This window comes from Ambystoma mexicanum, chromosome 5q (assembly GCF_040938575.1).
Source record: "Ambystoma mexicanum isolate Mex_15411 chromosome 5q, UKY_AmexF1_1, whole genome shotgun sequence".
Lineage (NCBI taxonomy): Eukaryota > Metazoa > Chordata > Amphibia > Caudata > Ambystomatidae > Ambystoma > Ambystoma mexicanum.
The window spans coordinates 431,407,413-431,430,124 of NC_090933.1; positions in this window are offsets into that span (position 1 = coordinate 431,407,413).

Below are 22,712 nucleotides of genomic sequence, written 5' to 3' on the forward strand. Positions count from 1 at the left end.
TACAATGGCAATTCCAATCTGAACGAGAGTACCACCAGCAACCCCATACACGTGTTTCACCCTTGTTGGGGATCATCAGTGAGGTGAAGCTGATGCCTCTCTAAGCACAGTGAGAGGGAGACCACGTCTGGTTGCCCCCAGGAGACCTAGGGTTACCAATCCCAGGTTCCTTAAAAAATAGTTTTACAAAGGTAGCGGGCGCCCCTCTCTCGCAAGAACAGACATGATAACCTGTTCAGTGGTTATTAACCACATGAGAGTTCGCAGCCACTGCTTTTACTCACTGTACCTTTCACAGATGGGAAATATCCATTTGCATATCAGTCTTTGTCCTGCCCAGGGGCAGTCCAGCACCGAAATACAATGGCAATTCCAATCTGAACGAGAGTACCACCAGCAACCCCATACACGTGTTTCACCCTTGTTGGGGATCATCAGTGAGGTGAAGCTGATGCCTCTCTAAGCACAGTGAGAGGGAGACCACGTCTGGTTGCCCCCAGGAGACCTAGGGTTACCAATCCCAGGTTCCTTAAAAAATAGTTTTACAAAGGTAGCGGGCGCCCCTCTCTCGCAAGAACAGACATGATAACCTGTTCAGTGGTTATTAACCACATGAGAGTTTGCAGCCACTGCTTTTACTCACTGTACCTTTCACAGATGGGAAATATCCATTTGCATATCAGTCTTTGTCCTGCCCAGGGGCAGTCCAGCACCGAAATACAATGGCAATTCCAATCTGAACGAGAGTACCACCAGCAACCCCATACACGTGTTGCACCCTTGTTGGGGATCATCAGTGAGGTGAAGCTGATGCCTCTCTAAGCACAGTGAGAGGGAGACCACGTCTGGTTGCCCCCAGGAGACCTAGGGTTACCAATCCCAGGTTCCTTAAAAAATAGTTTTACAAAGGTAGCGGGCGCCCCTCTCTCGCAAGAACAGACATGATAACCTGTTCAGTGGTTATTAACCACATGAGAGTTCGCAGCCACTGCTTTTACTCACTGTACCTTTCACAGATGGGAAATATCCATTTGCATATCAGTCTTTGTCCTGCCCAGGGGCAGTCCAGCACCGAAATACAATGGCAATTCCAATCTGAACGAGAGTACCACCAGCAACCCCATACACGTGTTTCACCCTTGTTGGGGATCATCAGTGAGGTGAAGCTGATGCCTCTCTAAGCACAGTGAGAGGGAGACCACGTCTGGTTGCCCCCAGGAGACCTAGGGTTACCAATCCCAGGTTCCTTAAAAAATAGTTTTACAAAGGTAGCGGGCGCCCCTCTCTCGCAAGAACAGACATGATAACCTGTTCAGTGGTTATTAACCACATGAGAGTTCGCAGCCACTGCTTTTACTCACTGTACCTTTCACAGATGGGAAATATCCATTTGCATATCAGTCTTTGTCCTGCCCAGGGGCAGTCCAGCACCGAAATACAATGGCAATTCCAATCTGAACGAGAGTACCACCAGCAACCCCATACACGTGTTTCACCCTTGTTGGGGATCATCAGTGAGGTGAAGCTGATGCCTCTCTAAGCACAGTGAGAGGGAGACCACGTCTGGTTGCCCCCAGGAGACCTAGGGTTACCAATCCCAGGTTCCTTAAAAAATAGTTTTACAAAGGTAGCGGGCGCCCCTCTCTCGCAAGAACAGACATGATAACCTGTTCAGTGGTTATTAACCACATGAGAGTTCGCAGCCACTGCTTTTACTCACTGTACCTTTCACAGATGGGAAATATCCATTTGCATATCAGTCTTTGTCCTGCCCAGGGGCAGTCCAGCACCGAAATACAATGGCAATTCCAATCTGAACGAGAGTACCACCAGCAACCCCATACACGTGTTTCACCCTTGTTGGGGATCATCAGTGAGGTGAAGCTGATGCCTCTCTAAGCACAGTGAGAGGGAGACCACGTCTGGTTGCCCCCAGGAGACCTAGGGTTACCAATCCCAGGTTCCTTAAAAAATAGTTTTACAAAGGTAGCGGGCGCCCCTCTCTCGCAAGAACAGACATGATAACCTGTTCAGTGGTTATTAACCACACGAGAGTTCGCAGCCACTGCTTTTACTCACTGTACCTTTCACAGATGGGAAATATCCATTTGCATATCAGTCTTTGTCCTGCCCAGGGGCAGTCCAGCACCGAAATACAATGGCAATTCCAATCTGAACGAGAGTACCACCAGCAACCCCATACACGTGTTTCACCCTTGTTGGGGATCATCAGTGAGGTGAAGCTGATGCCTCTCTAAGCACAGTGAGAGGGAGACCACGTCTGGTTGCCCCCAGGAGACCTAGGGTTACCAATCCCAGGTTCCTTAAAAAATAGTTTTACAAAGGTAGCGGGCGCCCCTCTCTCGCAAGAACAGACATGATAACCTGTTCAGTGGTTATTAACCACATGAGAGTTCGCAGCCACTGCTTTTACTCACTGTACCTTTCACAGATGGGAAATATCCATTTGCATATCAGTCTTTGTCCTGCCCAGGGGCAGTCCAGCACCGAAATACAATGGCAATTCCAATCTGAACGAGAGTACCACCAGCAACCCCATACACGTGTTTCACCCTTGTTGGGGATCATCAGTGAGGTGAAGCTGATGCCTCTCTAAGCACAGTGAGAGGGAGACCACGTCTGGTTGCCCCCAGGAGACCTAGGGTTACCAATCCCAGGTTCCTTAAAAAATAGTTTTACAAAGGTAGCGGGCGCCCCTCTCTCGCAAGAACAGACATGATAACCTGTTCAGTGGTTATTAACCACATGAGAGTTCGCAGCCACTGCTTTTACTCACTGTACCTTTCACAGATGGGAAATATCCATTTGCATATCAGTCTTTGTCCTGCCCAGGGGCAGTCCAGCACCGAAATACAATGGCAATTCCAATCTGAACGAGAGTACCACCAGCAACCCCATACACGTGTTTCACCCTTGTTGGGGATCATCAGTGAGGTGAAGCTGATGCCTCTCTAAGCACAGTGAGAGGGAGTGGCTGCGAACTCTCAAGTGGTTAATAACCACTGAACAGGTTATCATGTCTGTTCTTGCGAGAGAGGGGCGCCCGCTACCATTGTAATACTATTTGTTAAGGAACCTGGGATTGGTAACCCTAGGTCTCCTGGGGGCAACCAGACGTGGTCTCCCTCTCACTGTGCTTAGAGAGGCATCAGCTTCACCTCACTGATGATCCCCAACAAGGGTGAAACACGTGTATGGGGTTGCTGGTGGTACTCTCGTTCGGATTGGAATTGCCATTGTATTTCGGTGCTGGACTGCCCCTGGGCAGGACAAAGACTGATATGCAAATGGATATTTCCCATCTGTGAAAGGCACAGTGAGTAAAAGCAGTGGCTGCGAACTCTCAAGTGGTTAATAACCACTGAACAGGTTATCATGTCTGTTCTTGCGAGAGAGGGGCGCCCGCTACCATTGTAATACTATTTGTTAAGGAACCTGGGATTGGTAACCCTAGGTCTCCTGGGGGCAACCAGACGTGGTCTCCCTCTCACTGTGCTTAGAGAGGCATCAGCTTCACCCCACTGATGATCCCCAACAAGGGTGAAACACGTGTATGGGGTTGCTGGTGGTACTCTCGTTCAGATTGGAATTGCCATTGTATTTCGGTGCTGGACTGCCCCTGGGCAGGACAAAGACTGATATGCAAATGGATATTTCCCATCTGTGAAAGGCACAGTGAGTAAAAGCAGTGGCTGCGAACTCTCAAGTGGTTAATAACCACTGAACAGGTTATCATGTCTGTTCTTGCGAGAGAGGGGCGCCCGCTACCATTGTAATACTATATGTTTATTTATAGGCCATAGATCTGTCCGTTTAGTTTGTCCTGTTGTATCTCTCGGGACATTTTGGTTCAGCTAAGAAATGTTCTAATTTAGTTGAGGCAAAATAGATACTAAAGGTGCATTACAGGATGTTGTAGATATCAATTTGTCTCCACAGGGAACAATTGTCTTTCCAGGTGCATTGCCCTTATTTTGTGTGTTTATGTCGTCATGTACAGATTCAAGGGATTTGATTACATCCCCCGGCACATTCTTCATATTTATACTACAGGAATTATTTTAAATGTTTGTCCGTCACGCGTACATGGAAGCCAGTAATACGACTTTATTTTCTTTCCTATTACATACATTTTATGAAATGGTGGGTAGTTTGGATGTCGTAGAGCATCTAGATGCTAAACCAATTGCTATCTGTGAGGGTATGTCCAACAGAAATGTAAAATGAGTGCTTGTCACATTGCCAATAATGTCCGTGTTGGTAGTCTGATCAACCATAGTTTTCCAACTTCTGTTAATGTATGTGCAGAGGCGCAGACTGGATAGCTAGTTTATTGACAGGTTTGCTACTGTTAGTAGGCATTCAAATGCAAGGAACATTTCCTTTGAAGACATATTAGCTTCACTGCTTTCTGATAGCACAGAGGCCGATATTACTTCTTTGGGCTTTGTTGTCGCGGATTTAAAAGCGGTACAATTTTCCGCAGATGACTCTGAATCTTCTTTAATGCACCCTTAATCAAGGTTCACAGAGCATTCAAGTTCTTCATAAATCGATTAATGGGTTTTCAAAAAAGGTTTGTGGGTCGATCGACATCACGCATGGGGTTGATACAGTGTCCATTTTGTTCCCCAAATATTCTACCTCATTGTTCATAGAAGGTAAATCAATGTTTTCATTTAGATCGATCAGGCAGTTTGTCGCCTCATGGTGTATCATTACATTAACTATCGCAAGAGGAGCTGTAGGAATATCAGATTTATTTGTTACGCTTTCAGCATAGTCAGGCATGTCTCCACACTTAGCATCAGATGCACTTTCTCCACAATCTCTATGGCATATAAGTTCCTGAATACCACATTTTCCAATTGATGATCCCATTTGAGGTGGAGTCGTTTCTAGAGGTTCTCCAGTGGGGGATCTGGCTTTAGTGAGTGCACCATCTTTACTTTTTTATAATCACATCGTCAATACATTTTGTCTCTAGACGACTCAAGTATAGATTTAATTCAGAGATAATTTCTTGTGTTGCATTCTCTTCTTCAATTGTACTCAATACATTCCTTTTTGGGAAGAAGGAGGTCAGCTTCTTAGAGTTTACTACTGGTTTAGAACTAGAGATGACTTTAAAGGGACAAGTGCACCGGGAGCGCTGTATTAAGATTGTGTTTGGTTTCTCCAGTTCAGGATTCGTATGTGTGTATATTCATTTAATCTGTTCTGCATCAATAGTGCCATTGTTATTACTAGACGGTATTTCTACTTCCATCGTCTATCTAATGTATTTTGCTGGCCAATCCAATCTCTAGTTTCTAGTGGTGCTACAGGTTAAGCTTGATATACGTTAGCAAGAAGGAAGTTCAATAATCATTCCAAATGGGTAGATCAGCTGCGGCGCACGGCCGTCACAGTTACAATGCAGCTTTATAAAATCGGCCGCTGACAATAGGTCAGATAGATTGTGACATCCTCCGAACTTACTTTATACACTGTCGGAGCACAATGTCAATGTTAATGGTTACATAACCATGGGCACTTTTTGAGCACCTTCCATAGATAAAATATAAGGGCCCACAGTTGGGGGTCTGTGGGTTTAATTTCCTCTGTATTAGCCTCAACAATTGTGGGTCTGCTTTTACTCATAAGGTTATATACTCATGGATACCATTGCGTGTGATTGTGCAATGTCCGTGTCCTGGAAGTAACAACACACTACGTGCCCTCTGCGGATTATACTGTACCCTGGTGTGCACGAACATGTAAGGAGCTATTGCATCTGCGTAAGAAGACCCGCAGGGACCCACTGGGAGCTGAGCGAGTCTTCACGCTGATCCGCAATAGCTGTTAGAAACGTGCTGGCTGCATGAGGCTAATTGCAGGCTTGTGCGTATATGTCATAAGTAAAAAATCACGAGCAAGCAAAGACTGAACAAGGAGTCACGTTAGCCTTGGCTGGAGAAGTGATTGACAGCGTAATTAGTATGTATTACTATTACCAATCACATGCACTCGTAATCAAATCAAGCAATACATACCTTCGCAAGCACACTATGAGTGTGCAGACTTAATATGCAAGCTACACCAGACACAACTATGGTCACTGCCCAATCCACGCGATCAGCGATCAACACTTTCCAAATCCTTGAGTGCTCCTGGTTATGAGGTGTTTTTGGGAAGGGGGGCGCAGTCAGCAAAAAAATACCGAAAATAATGAAAATAAATGTTGTTTCAACACTAAATGCAGATGTTAAGCTCAAGCTAGCAAATGTCCACTAGTGCCCTAAGGATATATCCATTCCAAGGGGCTTTACTTCCACAGTGGATCTTTGAACAAGGGGTCTGGTCGGGTCAGCGATCAGCACTTTCAAACGCTCTTCCACAAATGCACGCTCCGTTTGCTTTCTTGATCAGATAGTTAGCCGTGTTGCAAGGTGATCTGCTCTCCTGTATTATTCCTTGCTGCCATAGGGCTTGCAGTGTCTCAGAAATGCCTTCATCTGCTTTTTGAGAAAGGGGTTACCTCCTTTACTTGTGGCAATAGTGTTTTTCTTTTAATTTGATGTGTACTGTCCGTTTTGGTAGCCCTACATCATGGGATCCTGTTGTCCATAAGCTTTTCAGCACCTTTTCCAAATCTTCCTGCAAATATTTTGTATTCTTTTTTGTTATTTGATTCTTCTGGGAAACTACCCTTTCTTTTATGTGTACTGGACATGGTATGCTTAATTCAAACACTACCTCTCCTTCCATATTGTCTTTTGTTGCAAACAACTCTGCGTCACTCACTCCTTTTAATGTCAGTGCAGGCAAAATATATTATATTGAACGCCATTCCATGTTGTTTTCATCAGTGGCTACCAATATGATCATGTCCTTCCGTACCACTACTTCTTCTAGGTACAGCAATGTGTGTGTGCCTGAACTAACAGAGGAGGGACACCGTGGCCTGAACAGAAATTCATTGGACAGCCGAAACACCCTTGCTCCAGTTCCTGGTATCATCCCAACAACACGTGCACCCTGTACAAAAATGCCTCCATGTGTGTGGGTATCCCTCTCATCCTGCTCTCTGCGTAGTATGCCTGAATCAAGACTGCCTCTCTAGCTGGATACATTCCAGGTGTGGAGAACACCACCCCTTTCTCTGAAAATGAGATTGTGACATTCAATTTACTGAGTAAGTCCCTTCCCAGAATGTTCATGGGAGTATCTTTTGAATACAATAATGGTGCTACAATATTCTGAGTCTCTATTGTCAAGACTAAATCTTTTGTCAAAGGAACTTTCAAAATTGTCCCTGAAAAGCTTTGCATGTCCAAACTTTTGTTAGATAATGCAAATCCTTCTTCCTTTATGCATTATCTGGTTGCTCCAGTATCTATAAGGAAGGAAAATCCCCTCAGTCCTATCTGAACTGCTACCTCCGGTTCCTCTTTGGGGTCCTCAGTTACTGCTAGAACAGGACACACTCACACTCCCCGTGGGCACCCCTATTGGGAAAATGTATTGGCCAATGATGTAAAGGGTTTACCACCCACCACTGTCACTCCAGTGTATTGGGGTAATGTGTTCTGTCCCAGTAATGTGATCTCTTCTTGTACTTGTGTCTGTACTGGTGGCTGCATTATGCATACTGTACCTGGGGTTCCTCCCATCACCCCACCCTGCACTTGCACTTGTCTATGGGTGGATATACCCTGTGGTTGTGTGGGCTGTGTCTGCAAATGCTGCTGCGGCATCACCTGTATTTGTTGAGGTGTCGGTGTATAAGGTTGCTGTTGTTGTCCTGCTTGTGATATTAGTGGGCATGTCCATGCGAAGTGACCAAAATGCCCACACGCAAAACACTGTCCCCCAAACAATAGCCCCATTGCCCTTCACTGTGTGTAATATCCTCTCCCTGTCTGATACAATCCCATGTAACCGTTTACTCCACCGGTCTGCACAACCCCTGGCTGTTACTGCATGTTTATATATGCAAGTTGTTGCTGCATCTGCACTGTTCGCCACTGCTGATTGGGTGGTACTTGAGTGTTCCCTCATAGTTGCATTACCACTGCCACTGCGGAGCCCCCTCTTGCTGCGACTGTGGAATGACAACTGGCTCTCTGAGCACTGCTCCTTCCATGTTTATTTCTAGCCAGTTTTTCTGAACAAATTTGTTTTCAGCTTGTGTTGCATTGTCAGCTCTCCTGCTTTCTTTTGTAATAATGTACAATTGATGCCTGTATCACAGGGAACCGTTTTGCCTCAATTCCCAATATCTTCTCTAAGAATGTCTGCACATCTGTGGGGAGCCCCCTCACTAATATGTGCTAAAACAAAGGTATTTTGTCATCCCAAGATTGTTTATTTTCCTGTGTCCCTATTTCTTGTATGTATCGTATACATTCCAAAGGGTCCTCATCAGGCTTTATTTTACAAGCCAATATTGAACCCATGTCTAATGTCTCTGGATATAGCTCCTTTAGAGCCTTCCAAAAATGTGCTCGATAGTTGTTAAAGGGTGCTCCTTCATGTATGTTAGAGTTTAATTTTACCCCGGCATATCTGGCCTGTTGCCATATTTTGTCACTTTGTTCCCCATCCAACACTGCCAATAGACAGTTCATATCTCCTATGGCCAATGGGATTCCTGCTGTTCCTTTACCGAAAACTTAAATCTATTTGCTTCCCCGCCATTAATGAAGGTAGACTGTAAATCAAATTGTCCCTATCCATTGTCTGCCATGGAATGTAGTGAACCTCACCCCTCACATTCTGTAAAGGGGGCATCTGTGTGCGAGCTCTGTGTTTTACCACATTGGGGTCTTGTTGTGGCTGCTATTCTCATTTTTCTACTCCGAAGCCTATTTCCCCAATCTACCAGTGACTTATCTTTTTCCTCCTATTGCCTATCATTTTGTCTCCTTCCCCTGCTCACATCCATCAAATTGCATGTGTCTAATTTGTAATCCCCATGATCAGTGTTACCACTGTCCTCCCAATCTGATGTGGTGTGCGCATACCTTTGGTCGTGTCATCTTCACCATTGTCCGAATCCTGTCCCCAGTTGTCGATTCTAAATTGTATGCGTTGTGATGTCCACCCCTGCTTGTCAGCTGCCTTTCCTTGTTCTTTTCCTTTTTTCTCTATCTCATTTTCCATGGCTTTCTCGGCTTTCCTGAACACAGAGTCAAGTTGCTGTTGGATGTTCTTTTTAATGTCTATTAAACACTTCTAAATCCCCTTCTTATCCTTACTAATGGCACTCTGTTCACCCTCATCTTTCTCTTTATGCGTTCAGTTCTTGTCTTAAGCCACTCGCTTAGGATTCGTATATCCGGCAACTGGTTTTAGTAATGTTGTGTTATGTTATTTGGCATTTATATAGCGCCTTATGTATTATTGGTATGATGGGTATATCGCACATGGAGGGTGCAGGGCATTACCCTGCTCTTTCTCCTCCTTCCCCTTCTCCATCTATTTATCCCTTTCTTCAAACAACTTCCAAAGTCCTAAAATGTCATTCCTCTTTTTAGCATTGCACCTTTGTAGATAGTCGACAAATATGAATGCATACTGTCGATAATATTTATATTGAACGTCCACTCTCCAAGCCATTCTTTATAATATTTTCCCACTGTGTCATGCACCCACTCAAAATTTTACTTTGTTATCTTGTCACGATATTGAGGCAGTTTCCTACACATGTGATTTTTAGTACTGAGACAAGGAAGAGGGATGCAACAATGAGGATGACCAGAAGTGGTAAGCAAATGCAGCATTCTAGTCATTGGCAAGTGTTAACTATTGCCGGAAAGTTTAAACCACACAGCTAAACAGAATACGAGTGGCAGAGAATTCAGCAGAATGAAGCTTGTGCAGCGCTGGTTGGGATGTTGGAGGTGAGCACATGGTGGAAGGCAGCATGAAGGCTTGCAAGAATGGTGTGCAGAGAGACCTGGCCAAGAGGAGTTCACTGCTTTATTGCTATAGGCAGCTGGAGCTGCCAGAAGCAAAGGAAGATAAAGCAGGAACCAAACAGCTAACAATACATACCTCAGTCAGCAACCTAAAGGAGAAGATGAGGGAAGGATGCAAGGAATGCCAGAGCTGCCCAGTAAGCCCTGAGAAAGCGAGTGGCTTCCTGGATCTCTTGAGAGTGAGTGTTGCATATCATTAACAGTGCGAGAAAGCCTAATTAAAGCAATAGGAGGAACTGATAAAAATATGAACGGTGTTAAGAAAGGATCAGTGTCACAAATCCTGGAAAGAGAGATTGATACAAATACGAACAGTGTTACAAAAGGGACAGTGATCCAACATTTTGAAAGAGAGAGTGATACAACTACAAAAAGTGTTAATAAAGGGTCAGTGTCAAAAATCTTGGAAAGAGAGATTGATACAAATACGAACAGTTTTTTTAGAAAGGGACATTGACGCAATATTTGGAAAGAGAGATTGATACAAATACAAACAGTGTTAATAAAGGGTTGGTGACCCAATATTTGGAGAGAGAGGTTGATACAAACACAAACCGTGTAAAGAAAGAGTTGGTGACCCAATGCTTGGAACAGGACATTGACATGGATACAATCAGTGTTAAGAAAGAGGCAGTGACCTAATATTTAAAAAGAGGAGTTATTACCAATAAGAACTTTGCTGAGAAAGGGTTGGTGACCCAATACTGGAAAAAAAAGTATTTCTTTGACTAGAGAAAGAGTTAGTGGAGTATGGAAAAGCCCTGCTACAACAGTGAACCAGCCAAACAGTGAGTCTGGGATTCACACCCATGAAAGGATATAAAGCCCTGGCAGAAGAGTAAACCAGGTACTATGTGAGTCTGGGACCGGCACCCATGAAACAGAACTGTGATAACCTGACAGGAGAGTAAACCAGGAGTGAGAAGAAAAGTAAGCCTGAAACTGTGGAACAGTGAGAATGAATACAAATCGGAAGACCCATTCCCCTTTTAAAGATCAATGGGAAAGTAAACCAGTGGTAAAAAGAAGAACAGCCAAAGAGAAAAGGAAGAACCATACCCCTTTAAGGTTAATTGAGAAACTGAGTGAGATAAGCTGAAGATTCAAGAGAACAGTGTACTTAAAAGAGACTCAAGAGAAGGCTTATCCCCCCCTGGAATAAACTTGCACTGTAAAATAAGTGGAGAAACTCAAAGGATAAGCTGTCTCCCTTGAAAATGTGAAGTGAAAAATTGTATAGAGACAGAGACACAAGCAGAGAGACCTTTGAAACAGTGGATCATTATTTGAACTTTTTTATGGAAGTACCAGACAAACTGTGAAAGACCAAAAGAAACATAAGTCCTTTTTTGTTTTTGGCACCTTAGAACTTTATGTTTGGAACTCTGAAAGAAAGCTACAAGTACATAGCTTACAGAAATCCCATCTTTTACACCTTTTATTTAGATTAGTGTGTAAGGGTCCGTTTAGGGTTTTGGACACAGGATGGAGGATGCTATTTTTTGTTTAAGACACAGACATTCCTTAATTTCATTGAGGCAGGGAAATCCCTCTCAGGATTAGGGATAGATAGGATTTCTCCAAACCCCCTTATTATTTTGTGATAATAAAAGTTTGCAATCAACACTTAACATTCCACTATGTCAGAGTCTCACTCTTGATCCCTTACAAATGGTGTTAGAGGTGAGATACAAACTGCAGAATAGTAAGCTAAACAATCTGATCTGTAGCCCCAAAATTGTTACATCTGGGACTAACATCACCTTTTCCACCAGTTAGTCATTTACCCAAGAGACAGAGACTGATCAAACTCACTTCCTTGGGGCAATACCCCAAGGCAAGAGCCGGTACAGAAACTATGAACCCAACAACCACCGATGCTATAGGACAGGGGCCATCTTCCATATGTTAACCTCACAGACAATTCTCCCCTTGAGGAAGATCTTGCAGGGGAACACTTATCATGTTTTCTGTCCCTGAGATTACCTGATGGAGGGGAGAGACAAGGTAATAGTCTCTTTAGTTTTGAAGTTAAGATTTACTATCTATGTTATACCCTGCAGAAAAAGCGAGTTATAGTTGTTCCCCCTCCTTTCCTGTGGAGATGAATTGAAACTTGTTCTCTTGAATTTCTCTTCACCTCCTGTCAAAATCCAAAAGGGTGAGTTGGTGAGAAGCTTGGTGTATGAGGCCTTGTGGGGTCCTCCCACTGATGAGACTCATAGAGAAGCAAAAGAAGGAAATCACCCTAAGAATCAATCTAGGGAGAGTAGGACACCCAAACAGTGTTCCTATCATTCAGAAGAGGAAGCTAAGTCTAACCCTAACTGGGATCGTGATCAGGCTAAAGATGAGTCTTCATAGAAAAATAACAACCTCCATGGTTTCCTAAGACCTTGGAAAAATGTAGTCCCCTTCGGAATAGAAAACCATGAGTTAGGAACCTCAACATCTTCCTACAAGAGTGAAATTGATATGGGATTCGAAGGAAATGCGAATACCACTCCATGCCCTGCGAAAGTTAAATTCCCTAAATCAAAAGAATAAACCCAGCCCATTCTCCCATCCCTATTTGTGATGCCTATCATGGAAGGTTTCAAACACCCTATTCCCTTAGCATCATCATTATCCTCCATTGGGGAACACATATATGATCTGAAGTCGGACAGGAAAAAAACACTTTGCCTTCGACCGCCCCATATACAAACATTTTACTCCCCATTTGCAGGGAAAAGATCCCGAATTGTCCCTAATAGACAGGACGCCATTGAAGTCCCTTCTGCTAGAACTTTGTATCAAGCCAACCCCCTGATAAGACCTGAGGTGAAGGGAATGCCACCTGTACTTTTAAAACCCACATATAACTCCCATAAATTGGGAAACCCTAAAGAACGCAGCAAGGGAGACCCAGGTGCAGAGGCTATCATAGTAGGATGAGAGGATGAAGAAATACCATCCTCCAGACCTTCATCTCCTACAATAGACGAACAAGATCCTGCTTGGGAAGAATCTGGATTCCCTTCAGGATAGTGCCCTTTAGACCAGGAGAAACAAGCGCCATCAACATCAGGGATACATTTTAGTGATTCACAGGGACCAGAACCACTAGATGGACCTAAAGATAAAGGACCAGGTTTGAGCAAGATGGAGATAGGTAGTGAAAAGGTAGCTATACCTTCCATTATATTGCATCTCGTGCCTTACACTGGGAATGTTATTCCTGGTGGAGAGTGTAGTCATCTGGCAAAATATTGCCCCTAAAATAGGATAAATCCCCTACCATACTATCATTAAAAATACCTAGCCAGCAACGGGCGAATTAAAAAAGCGAGGGCTGAACCATCATATGTAAGTATCCTCTACACCCAATCTAGTGAGATAATGGCAAATTGAGAAGGAAACCCAGAAAGATATCTCCCTAAGGGGAGAACCATCAAGGGAAAGAGAAAATCCAACACTTTTGCTGTACATAGGAAATAAAACCTCCTACAGACTCATTGCCACCCTATAAGGAAGAAGGCTCTGGGCCAACCTAAACAGTGGAAGTAAGAGGTGTGCTATAGGAGCAGAACCATTTCCTGGGGAATGATAAAAGATATGAGTGGAAAGAGTAGTTATTCTACATGGCCATACTGAAACCACCCACAGACATAAATCCCTGGCACTATTTTAGGAAAGGAAGTATATCTGATATTGGCAACAATTCCAAACTTGCCAGCCCAGACAGTTATAGGGAATAGCGTAACCCAGTTCGACCAATGGGTCCCCCATTTGGCCCAAATAGGGGTAAAAATTAAGAACCCTCAAAGAAACCCTACAGTGTTGTGAGCCCCAGAGGGACATCGCAGACTGTGGGGGAAGGCTATGTTTGAATCTAGCAACATTGTCACTGATTCTCTTGAGGGAAGCTTCTTTTATGTGGCCCTCGGAAAGTCATAAGCTACCTGTCTCTGACCTTGGTGGTGGCTATCTACAGGAACACCACACCAGGGAAGACAAACTCCAGGGCAGGAGGAAAACACTGAATCAAAATAAACCTTCAACTGCAATTCTTAATGACACCCATAGACTTTTGCAACATGTCTGCATAGCTTATTGTGACACAGATGAACAATTCCCAAGTTTTCTTGACCAACAACCTTATTTACTCCCTTTTTTTAGTACTGAGAGGAGGAAGAGTGAATGAACAATGAGGATGACCAGAAACGATAAGCAAATGCTGCATTCTAGTCTTTGGAAAGTGTTAACTAATGCAGGGATGTTTAAAACACACACAGCTGAACAGAATATGAGTGAGAGGCAGAGACTGCAGAAGAACGCAGCTTGTGTGGATGCTGGTTTGAACGCCGGAGGTGAGCACACTGTGGAAGACAGCATGAAGGCTGGCAAGAACGGCATGCATAGAGACCGGGTGAAGAGAGGCTCACTGTTTTATTGCTCTAGGCAGCTGCAGCACCTGAAGGAAAGAAGATAAATTGGGAGCCAAATGGCTAATGGGACGTACCTCAGTCAGCAAACCAAAGGAGAAGATGACAGAAGGACCCAAGGAACGCCAGAACTGCCCAGTAAGCCCTGGGAGAGCGAGCAGGTTAAGTGAGTGCTTGGCAGCGAGTGCCCCATATCATTAACATCGTGAGAAAGCCCAATGAAAGTAATTGGAGGAATTTATCTAAATACGAGCAGTGTTAAGAAAGGGTTGGTGACCCAATGCTTGGAAACAGAGATTCATACAAATACAAACAGTGTTAAGAAAGGGTCAGAGACCCAATATTTGGAGAGGGAGGTTGATACAAATACAAACAGTGTGAAGAAAGGGTTGGTGACCCAATGCTTGGAAACGGACATTGACACGAATATGATCAGTGTTAAGAAAGGGTCAGTGACCCAATATTTGAAAAGATGAGTTGAAACCAATAAGAACTTTGCTGCGAAATGGTTGGTGGCCCAATACTGGAAAAACATTATTTCTTTGATGAGAGAAAGAGCTAGTGGAGAACGGAAAAGATCTAGTAGGATAGTAAACCAGGCAAACAGTGAGTCTGGGACTCACACCCACAAAAGGATATAAAGCCCTGACAGGAGATTAAACCAGGCACTTTGTGAGTCTGGAACCCGCACCCAAGAAACAGAACTGTGATATCCTGGCAGGAGATTAAACCAGGAGTGCGAAGAGAAGTAAGCCAGAAACCGTGGAACATTGAAAACAAATACAAAAGGGAAGATCCACACCCCTTTTAATGAACAGTAAAATCGCAAAACCCTGACAGGAGAGTGCATAAATGGTAAAAAGAGAAACAGTCAAACAAAAACGGAATAATCCATAACCCTTTACGGATAATTGAGAAACTGAGTGAGATAAACTGAAGATTCAAGACAACTGTGTATTTAAAATAGACTCAAAGGAAGGCATATCCCCCCTGGAATAACCTTGTACTGTATTAATATATTGTATTGTGAAAACAGAAGGAACAAGAGAAAAGAGCTATTTTCCTTACAACTGTGGATGCAAAATCAGTGGAGAAATTCAAGGGGGACTTTGTCTGTTGAGTGGAATATTGTATAAAGAAAGATACAGAAGGGGGGAGCCCTTTGAAACAGTGGAACCTTATTTGACTGTTTTTCAGGAAGTACCTGGCAAACAGTGAAAGTTCAAAGGAAACATGAGTTCTTTTTGTTTTCAGAACCTTAGAACTTTATGTTTGGAACTCTGAAAGAAAGCTACAATTAACTAGCTTACAGAAATCTCCTTTTTTACACCTTATATTGAGTGTAGTGTTTAAGGTTCAATTTAGGATTTTAGACACAGGATGGAGGACGCAATTTTTTGTTTAACATCCTGATACAGACATTCCTTATTTCATTGAGCAGGGAAACCCCTCTTCGTATTAGGGATAGATAGGAATTCGTCCAACCCCCTTGTTATTTTGTGATAAATAAAAGTTTACAGTCAACACTTAACAGTTTGCTGTGTCCGAGTCTCACTCTTGATCACTTACAAATGGTGTCAGGGTGGGATGCAAACGGGGGAATAGTAAGATAAACAATCTGATCTCTAGCCCCATGATTTTCACATCTTGGTCTAACATCACCTTTTCCACCAGTTAGTAATTTACCCAAGAGACAGACACTGATAAACCCCTCTTCCTTAGTGCAATACCCCAACGTTAGAGCCGGTAGAGAAACTATGAACCTATCAACCAAACAAAGCTATAGGACAGGGGTCATCTTCCATCTGTTAACCTCACAGGCCACTCTCCCCCTGAGTAAGACTGTGGAGGGGAAAACGTATCATCTTTTTTGTGGCCAAGATTATATGGTGCAGGGGAGAGACAAGATCACAGTCTCTTCAGTTTTGCAGTTAAGCTTTCTCACCAGCAATGCTGTCTATGTTATACCCTGCAGAGAAAGAGAGTTAAAGATGGTCCCCTTCCTTTCCTGCAGAGATGAATTGAAACTTGTCTTCTTGAATTTCTCTTCAGCTCCAGTCAAAATTGAAAAGGGTGGGTTGGTGGGAAGCTTTGTGTTGAAGCCTTGTGGGGACCTCCCTCTGAGGAGACCCATAGATAAGCAAAAGAAGGAAATCACCCTAAGAATCAATCTAGGGAGAGCAGGACACCCACATATTTTTCCAAACATTCAGGAGAGGAAGCTTAATCCAACCCTAACTGGGAGTGTGATCAGCCTAAAGATGAGTCCTCATGGGAAAATAACAACCTTCCTGGTAAGACCTTGTAAAAATTCTGACCTCTACAGAATAGAAAACAATGATTTAGTAACCTCAACATCTTTCTACAAGGGTAACATTGATATGGGATCTAGAAGAAATTAGAATACCACTCCAAGCCCTGTGAAAGTAAAATTCCCTAAATCAAAAGAACAAACCCAGCCCATTCTCCCAACCCTATTTGTGATAACTATCAGGGAATGTTTCAACCACCCTATTCCCTTAGCATCATCATTATCCTCCATTGGACAGGAAAAAAGGCTTTCCCTTCGACCGTCTCATATACACAAATATGACTCCCCATTTTACAGGGAAAAGATCCTGAATTGTCCCTTCACCAAATGGACAGGACTCCCTTCAAGTCCCTTCTGCTTTAACTTTGTATCAAGCCAACCTCCTGGTAAAACAGGTGGTGAAGGGAATGCCACCTGTACTTTTAAAACCCCCCACTAACTCCCAAAAGTTTGGAAACCCTGAAGAACCCAGAAAGGGAGTCCCAGGTGCAAGGGCTATAATAGTAGGAGGAAGTATGAAGAAATACCAACCTCCTGACCCTCATCTCCTACGAGAGACAAAATAGATCCCTCTTGGGAAGATTTTGGATTCCTTTCAGGATATTGTCCTTTAGACCAGGAGGAACAAGGGCCATCTACCTAAGGGTTACCCTTCAGTGATTCACAGGGACCGGAACAATTAGATGGACCTAAAGATAATAGACCAGGTTTGAACATGATGGAGATACGTAGTGAAAAGGTAGCTATACCTTACATTATACCCCATCTCGTGCATTAGACCGGCAATGTTATTTCTGTGGAGAGTATAGTCGTCTGGTGAAACATTGCCCTTCAAATAGGATTAATCCACACCCATACTATCATTAGAATTACCTAGCCAGGATGGAAAAGGAGGGAAGCAAGGGCTGAACCATTATGTGCAGGTATTCTCTACACCCAACCTAGTGAGGTAATGGCAAATTGGGTAGGAAACCCAGAGAAAAAAACAAGGGCACGAGAAAATCCAACATTTTTCTGTACACAGGAAATAAAACCTCCTACAGACTCCCTGCCACCCTAGAAGGATGACCACTCTGAGCCCAACTAGACAGTGGAAGTAAGGGGTGTGCCATACAAGCAGAACTACTTCTTGGGGAGTGGAAAAGGATAGGAGTGGAAAACATAGGCTGTGTCCATCGCTATGCTGAAACCACCCACAGACAGAAATCTCTGTCACCATATTAGGAAAGGAAGTATATCTGGCAGTGGCAGTAATCTCCAACTTGGCGGTCCAGATATTTATAGGGAGAAGCGTACCCTAGTTCGACCAATGAGTCTCCAATGTGGCCCGAAAAGGGGTAAAAATAAACCTAAAGTCATGTGTGCCCCAGAGGGACATCCCAGACTGTAAGGGAAGGGTATGTGATGAATTTAGCAACATCATCACTGATTCTTGGAGGGAAGCTTCTCTTATGTGGCAGGGAAAGGCATACGCTATCTGTCTCTGACCCCGGTGGTGGCTATATACAGGAACACCATTTCAGGCAGGACAAACTCCAGAGCGGCAGGAACACACTGAATCAAAATAAACCTTTAGATGCACATCTTAATGACAATCATGCGCCTTTGTAACCTGCCTCTATAGCTTATTGTGATGCAGATAAAGAATTCCCAGGTTTATTTGACCAACAACCTTATTTACCTTCCCCCCTTTTTTACTACTGATACGAGGAAGAGGGATAAAACAATGAGGATGACCAAAAGCGATAAGCAAATGCCACATTCTAGTCTTTGGAAAGTGTTAACTAATGCCAGGATGTTTAAAACACACACAGCTAAACAGAATATGAGTGTGAGGCAGAAACTGCAGCAGAACACAGTTTTTGCAGACGCTGGTTTGAACGCTGGAGGTGAGCAGACTGTGGAAGGCAGCTGGATGTTAGTGAGAACGGCGTGCAGATAGACCGGACCAAGAGAAACTCACTGCTTTATAGTTATAAGCAATTGGAGCTGCCGGAAGCAAAGGACGATAAAGCGGGAGCCAAACGGCTAATGGGACGCACCACCAGTCAGCAAACTGAAGATGACGTAAGGACGGAAGGAATGCCAGAGCTGCCTGTTAAACCCCTGAGAGTTTGAGTGGTTTACCAGGTCACTTGAGAGAGAGTATTGCATATTATTAACAGCGTGAGACAGTCCAATTAAAGTAATTGGAGGAACTGATACAAATACAAACAGTGTTAAGAAAGGGTTGGTGGCGCAAATTATGGAAAGAGAGATTGATACAAATACGAACAGTATTATGAAAGTGTTGGTGACTCAATACTTGGAGAGAGAGGATGATACGAATACAAACAGTGTGAAGAAAGGGTTCTTAACTTTTTCTCTCATCCAAGAAATAATACTTTTCCAGTATTGGGTGACCAACCCTTTCTTAACACTGGTTGTATTTGTGTCAATGTCCTTTTCCTAGCAGTGGGTCACCAACCCTTTCTTCACACTTTTGCATAAAGAGGTCTGGGAAACTCTCTACCAGTATCAACACAGCCCATTGACCTGTTCTTGGGTGGATGGCCCCGGTAGGGTCTCAAACACACTTTAGCTCACTATGCTTTTCACAGAGGAGAAATGTCCATACACATATCAGTCTTTGTCCCACCCATAGGTAGAGCAGCACTGAAATGGTAGGCAATTCTCATCTGAACAAGAACAGCATTGGGTCACCAAATACAACACTGATACAAATACAGTGTTAAGTAAGGGTTGGTGGCCCAAATCATGGAAAGAGAGATTGATACAAATACGAACAGTATTATGAAAGTGTTGGTGACTCAATACTTGGAGAGAGAGGATGATACGAATACAAAGAGTGTGAAGAAAGGGTTGGTGAACCAATGCTGTTCTTGTTCAGATGAGAATTGCCTACCATTTCAGTGCTGCTGTACCTACGGGTGGGACAAAGACTGATATGTGTATGGAAATTGCTCCTCTGTGAAAATCATAGTGAGCTAAAGTGTGTTTGAGACCCTACCAGGGCCATCCACCCAAGAACAGGTCAATGGGCTGTGTTGATACTGGTAGAGAGTTTCCCAGACCTCTTTATGCAAAAGTGTGAAGAAAGGGTTGGTGACCCACTGCTAGGAAAAGGACATTGACACGAATACAACCAGTCTTAAGAAAGGGTTGGTCACCCAATACTGGAAAAGCATTATTTCTTGATTGAGAGAAAAAGTTAATGGAGAACAAGATAGCCCTGGCAGGATAGGGAACCAGCCAAACAGTGAGTCTGGGACTCACAACCATGAAATGATATAAAGCCCGGCAAGAAGACTAAACCAGGCACTGTGCAAGTCTTGGACCTGCACCCAAGAAACAGAACTGTGATATTCTAGCAGGAGAGTAAACCAGGAGTGAGAAGAGAAATAAACCTGAAACAATGAGAACGAATACAAAAGGGAAGACTTATGCCCCCTTTTTAGGATCAGTGATAAAATCTCAATACCCTGTTAGAAGAGTAAACCAGATGTTATAAGAGGAACAGTTAAAGAAAAAGGGAAGACCCACACCCCTTTAAGGTTAATTGAGATACGGAGTGAGATGAACTGAAGATTCAAGCGAACTATGTGTTTAAAAGAGACTCACAGGAAGGCATAGCCCTCCGGGAATCATTGGACTGTTTTAATATATTCAATAGTAAAAATAGAAGGAACAAAGGGAACAAGTTATTTTCCCTAAAACCGTGGAAGCATAATAAGTGGAGAAACTCAAGGGAGAATTCGTCATACTCATCCAAATACAAATGAAATACTGAAACAACCATAAGGGAAGGGAGGACCCCTTCCTGTTGTGGAACTTTAAGTGCTTTTTGTTTTTGGCACCTTAGAACTTAGAACTGTGAAAGAAAGCTACAAGTACGTGGCTTACAGAAATCCCCTTTTTTACACCTTATGTTGAGTTTAGTGTGTAAGGGCCAGTTTAGGTTTTTGGACACAAGACAAAGGATGCTCTTTTTGTTTAACATCCTGACACAGACATTCCTTAGTTTTGTTGAGGCAGAGAAACCCTTCTTAGGATTCTGGATAGATCTGATTTCTCCCAACCCCATTTTTATTTTGTGATAAATAAAAATTTATAATCATCACTTTGTCTCAGTCTAACTCTTGATCCCTTACACAGTGGACCCGGAATAAGTAACACCATGGGGCCGCAAGCTTAGACTGTGGCCTGGTTTAATGGTCCTAGCCATTGGTAAAAGGCTATGGAAAAATTGCAGTATAAAAAGAGAGGAGCATGGTTACTGTTGCTGCAGAAGGAACAGGAACAGAGAGGTTGAGGGAGCAGATTTGGTGGCATGAGACCCAGATTTGGAGGGCAGTGTTGGTCCTGTGGCAGGACAGGCCATTTTTCATGGGAATGCAGAGGTAGACCCACCACCATAATATCCTAGGCTTTCGCCTCACCTTTTACCCATTACCTCAATTTTCCGCAGCACCAGTCTGCCCCATATGCCCCAGGAGCATATGCAACAACATCCTGTACAGTACCCGGCACACAATCTCATACAATCACATATGCTGCTGTCGCCTGCTCAGCTGTAGGGTAAGAACCCCTTGCCACAAGGGGCAATAACTCACCACAGGAGCAAGCATGTTTGGGGGCAATCCCTTTCTGCTCCCAGGTACGAATGGTCACCCATAATTGGACATCCCACAGAGAGCTGTGGGGTTCCCAGTACTATTAGTAACTGCAGTCCTGGATGCGGAACCCTGAGTAGGAGCGAAGATATGAGATCACACCTTTTCTTTTTTGATCGACACAGGGACTACCAAGTCCTGTATTAGGGAAGGGAGGTTCCCTTTATCAGACAAAAAGATGCACATGCATGGATATTCTGGGGCTATTGTATCAGTTCCTTTCACCAAGACTTACTCATCACTGTAGGCACACAAGAATTGTCTGCACCTTTATTGGTTTCACAAGACAACCCAGTCAACGTCTTGGGCAAGGACCTCATGAGCATGCTGAATATGACCATCTCATTCACTGAGGAGGGTATAGTGTGTTCACTGCCAGACAAGTACCATGCTAGGGATGTAGCACTAATACAAGCTCTCTGTAGTCACAGCGCACAACGGGGCATACCACTCTATCTAGATGTGTTTCTTTATGGGGTAAAAAATGGTTAGGTTGGGTGCCAGGGATTAAGGACAAGATCTGGTGCACATTTTATTTATTTTACTGTTGTTTTTAGTGCAAACTTGGCCAGCAGGGAGTGGAGATATTTCAAGATTTCAGGAGAAGCCAGAGGCTAGTGTCGAGCAAGCGCTTTTAACAGTAACTGTGGGGGATAATCAGAGTTTAAATCCTGGGGGAGGAAGCGATGAAAGAGCCATGTCTTCGTGATTTTGCGTAACTGCAAGATGAAAGGGACAGTATGAGCCTCCAGGGTGATGGGGAATAGCAGGAGTTAGGACTGCTTTCTGGTCCTTTCTTTGTGGGCAAGAGGGGGCTCTAACCTTTTGATGGTCAAGCTACGATAGGTGCAGGAACCTACTGAGGTAAAGAGTTTTGCTGCCAGGTAAGATGGGGTTCCGTTGGAGACCACTTTGTATGTGATGCATGCAATTTTAAAGAGAAATCTTGCAGGGAGGGGGCGCCAGTGGAGATCACATAGGATGGGTTTGATGTATAGGTGTGAGGGCTCACAAAAGCAGTCTCAGGCACATTGAATATTGTAGACAGCGGACAATGCTGAAGAAGTGTCAGATGGACTTATATGTTGAAGGTGTGTAATAATGCCAAATCAGTCATAGGTATACATATATTTTGAAGGTGCCTAAGTATGCAATATAGAATTAGGCACATGCAGAACTTGCAGGTGGGGCTCTGTAAAAGCAATGATAGGCACAAATGTATTTTGTAGAGTGGGCGTTTGCCAAAGCAGTATTAAGCACACATACATATTGTTGCTGTGGGAATATTCCAAAATTGTTTTAGGGACCCATACAT